Source organism: Ixodes scapularis, unplaced genomic scaffold, assembly GCF_016920785.2.
Source record: "Ixodes scapularis isolate PalLabHiFi unplaced genomic scaffold, ASM1692078v2 PGA_scaffold13__105_contigs__length_92229423, whole genome shotgun sequence".
Taxonomy (NCBI): domain Eukaryota; kingdom Metazoa; phylum Arthropoda; class Arachnida; order Ixodida; family Ixodidae; genus Ixodes; species Ixodes scapularis.
The window spans coordinates 8,605,225-8,609,517 of NW_024609839.1; the positions used below are offsets into that span (position 1 = coordinate 8,605,225).

The following is a 4,293-nucleotide window of genomic DNA, read 5'->3' on the forward strand; positions in this document are numbered from 1 at the left end:
CTACTGGGAGTTAACAATGTTCCATGGGCACATTGAAGTGACCAGATAAATGGGCATATTTCGCTGATATATTACAAGAGAATGCCTGAAAGCGGTGATTTTAATATTTCAAAGATAAGGACATAAACCCCCTTGCGTCAAAAAGAAGAAAGAAGAGAATTGTTGCAAATTGCAACAATTCTCTCCACGAAAAAAAAATTTCGTAGAGCTTTTTTTTTTTCTTTTTTTTTGTGAAGACATCAGTTTATTCAGGGTCACTATAGCATGTACTGCAACTGCAAATGATTGTAATAAAAAGGAAATGCCCTACGCATTGCTTACTTCATATAGCCGAAATAAAGTCCAGTTGCACAAAAAAAAATATAAATCTGGTGTTGGCACGCAAAAAATAAAAAAAATATAGCTTTTGTGTTTTACCGAGGTTACCTAATCTTCCTATAATTTTACTAAAAGCTTCCACCATTATGTCACAGCTGTGTGCTCAATCCTATCAGTTTTATGCGGTCTATCCAAAGATCACCGAAACATTGTGAACTCCCAGTATAATACTAACTAGCTGCCGAGATACTGCCTTGATTGAGAAGATTTTTCAAATAACTGCTTAGGTTACGCTTACGTGAGATAGTTTGCACTCGCCTCTTAGGAATGCCGCTTTCTTGGGTGTCAGAGGCAGCCTGCTGTCCTTGTTAAGACTGACATTCGACGCCATTTCGGCCACAGTCCTCTGCAGGACACTGGACCCCCACAGAGCAATGGCCAGGTTCTTCACAGCAACGCTTGACCTTATGTCCTTGTTCACTTGTTGTCACCCCAGGCTTTCCACGTCACCTTGACATCAACCGTCGTAGAAATGCATCTATAAAAAATTAGAATAGGAAGCGAAACCGGTGTATTCGGTGGTGAGATCCTCCTTTCATGAAATGCTGCTTCGTGCATATTGATTAAAGCAAGTTTCGTTAGTTTAACTCCTTTTTTAGTTGAATCATTTTCAAAAATCCTGCGAAGCTCCCATGCAACACTACTACGGTGCTCGAGCTATCAAGTTCTTTTATTACGTTCCCTGATTCTGCCGCTGTCAACTGCAAGGGGTACTGGGTGGCAAGCCCTCTTGTAGTGTCGGCTGCTGGCGAAGATTATTTGGCCGGCTCAAAAAAACCTGACAGTGCGATCACTGGCTGGCCTTGTGATTTCGCTCTTCCCTTTCCAGCCCCCTTTGCCTCCTTAGATGGTGTTATATGAATCCCCCCCCCCCCCCCCCCCCCCCGAACGTTTCGGTCGGCGTAATGGACAGAGAACATGAGAAGATGCGCCCACTGATTTGAGTTGCCGGTGCAAGGCGCGCCACTTTTTTACCTGTGTGCGGGGTTATCATGCAACCTCGAGCGTGGCTGGGACTATAAAACTAACGCTTTAAAAGAGAAGAAGCCACTTTATGCTCCAAGAGTGCTGAGTTTCATTCCCATGTACCTGGTGAACATAGGAAGAATAGACCATTTTCAAAACCTAAGCAAGCAACATTGACAGTCGCCATTTGTTGGACACGAAAGCTGTGATTGGATCGAAGACCATGTGAAATGCTGACGTTGCACTCACGTCTATCCACGCCAATCACTGACACGGCGCTTGTTTCCAAAGCGTACTCGGAATCCGCGTTTAAGAAATGGCGGCCTTGGATATGCACACACTTCTGAAAAGGGTTTATTGTATGGGCCAAAGGTAATTAATGGGGAATACGATGCTCCAAGTCTTTCCGCCTAATGCACTCAAAATGTTGAGCAGAATGTTAGAGATGCAGGTTTAAACTTTCTACAAAGAGATGTCGCCTTAGATATGTTTTTCAAGACACTAAAACTTGGGTCTTACACCACTGCTGAAGTGATGCAACACCAAAAAACAATAATTTCTGGCGATGGTGCTGAAAGAGAGATCTTATTTGAGCAACATTTATCGAGATCTAGATGGTCAATGACAAATTGTCAAGGCCTTTTCATCTTGAAGACATTGTGCAAGCATAGAAATGCCTTCTTTCCAGAGGTATCTCTTATAAAGCAAAAACTTACCAAATCAACTTACCATTTCACATTCTAGGAAGTTTAGCAGCTGATATGGCTCCACCTCAGCGGGCTCTTTAGCAGCTGCCTCAGCGGATGCAGGTCCGACTGTACCAGCTGCTCCATCTAAGGTTGCAGGTATTGCAGCTGCACCACCGAAGGCTGCATCTGTGTTGCACATGCTCTGCATCACAGGAGCTGGTGCTGCTGCCACTTATTTTGTGAAAAATATAAAAAAATATATGACATGAGTCAGAACAATGTGCAGGACTGCCACATGATGTGTGTAATGCTACAATAAAAGCTGAGAGTGGGAGTGGGGTCAACCAACCACGCACCAGCTTGGAGCAATGCGGCTGCACTCCTGCCCCTGTGTATACATGGAGAGCAGTGCCACATAACACAAGGCTGATTGCAGTTTGGTCCAGCCCATACGCAGCTTCTATGACACTGTCAGCAAAAACTTAATAGGTATAGTAAGGGTCGTGGACATGACATTTATGATGCTTTAGCTTGTCAAAGAGAGTATGTTGAATGCATACCATGCTCCTGCAGTCATGTATTCGAGGTTAGGAAATAGCACGAAATATTTTTCATAAATATCTACTGCAAAGCTTCGCAACTCAGGAGTGTTCTGAAGAGTTTTACAGATTATAGCTTCTTGAGTACACGGCTTGATAGACCGAGTAAAATGTTTTTGGGCATAAGTGAGGCAGAGATGTACAAGAATCGATGCAAAAAGTCCGCAGTACGTGGAGACCAGAGTTCGGAACAGGTGTGACAGCATTTGGCACGACAAATATGCCAATGTCATTATTTATTTTCGCAACATTAAAATGACTCTGAAAATGCGACCAGCTATGGGGTGTATTCACGCAAGTCTTGTGAGTGTTGAATTGTAGGTACAGCTCCTGGTTGTGTCCTTGTGCGATATATGACAAAATATTATAGATATTAATACTGGAAACTTCTCTGAAAACCAATGGGCACGGTGGCGAAGGACGTGAGAGGCACTGTTTACCACTCTTGCCGTTCGTTTGTGTTTGTGTGTTGTTACTTATGCCCGAGTCCCACTAAAGCGACAAACAGAAACAGACGACACCGACAAGCCTTCAACACATGCGGTATCCTCGCGATGGTATACCTAAATTTGGCAGGCGTTTATAGTCGTTCGGTGCTCGTGAAGTGACCCCGGGTGATTGCAAGCCTGCCGAAGATACCCTCGCGTGCGTAATACTTGTATCCGAGTGTAGCCTCTTTTATTCTATGCACAAGCCTGTGAAATCGCGACAGAGACTCTGGTTTGAGGCTCGTCGCTGTCGTTTGTTTCTGTATTGTCGCTCTAGTGGGACTAGGGACTAACAAGCGCACCAATGGGAAGGCTTTAGCCATTATTGGGAACACTAAATAAAGAAATACAAAAAAATACAACACCCAGCAACACTGTATGCAAGTAGTGATGCACTTCTGTTGTCAACTCTGCATTCCGCTTACGAATGAAATGTGCAATTTCCCTAGAGGCTTTCATTCCATGCGAGTGGCATTAGAATTGCTGAAGGCCAGCCCATAAACACAGTCTATGTTAGAACAATCCCAGCAGCAATTAGTTGCTATTGTATTGCCCAATATATAGAGCACCTTACCATAAACAGCCTTGGCAGTCTCCCATGAAGCCTGGACTTCAGCAGAGGAGACTGTCATCCTGTGTCGTCCCAGGACACTCACATCGGGATGGTGAAAGTGAATGCCAACTTCTGCTTGGCAAGGGCTGCAGTAAGTATAAAGATGAAAACAGAGTACAATATACAATAAAAAATATTGTGGACCAACTTGAAAAAAGTGCACAAAAAAAAAAAGACAAGGACAAAAGGACAGGAACACGTAGAACACAGACAGGTGCACACTAGCAACTCAATCCATTAAAAACAAAAGAAAGAAGAGAGCATCAGAGAAATCAAAAAGGCTGTGCTCGGAGAACTGAGCTTCAGGAACCGTGGCGCGAGGCAAAGATGTGAGGTAGATTGTTTTACAGAAGTTCTAGAATTAACAACATCCTTTCCATGTAGTAAAGTGGTGAGTTCATTCTAACTGAACATATTAAAAAATAGTACACAAAAAACAAGGAATAAAGGGTCGAGGAATACATACACTACATACAACTGCAGACTCCCAAGTCACATAAATTATAGCAAAAATAAAAAAAAAAGAATGCAGAAGGAGTTTTAGCAAAAGTCTAAACAGG

The 4,293-nt window shown here is 43.2% G+C and overlaps 1 long non-coding RNA gene across 1 annotated transcript; it reads right to left on the reverse strand.

Moving 5' to 3' along the window:
* Positions 1-636: 636 nt before the first annotated feature.
* LOC115316130 lies at positions 637-3,750 on the reverse strand. Its single transcript, XR_005717716.2, has 3 exons — positions 3,695-3,750; positions 2,074-2,264; positions 637-856 (listed from the first exon to the last, which is right to left on the reverse strand). It is a non-coding gene; the product is annotated as an uncharacterized LOC115316130 (long non-coding RNA).
* Positions 3,751-4,293: the final 543 nt, after the last annotated feature.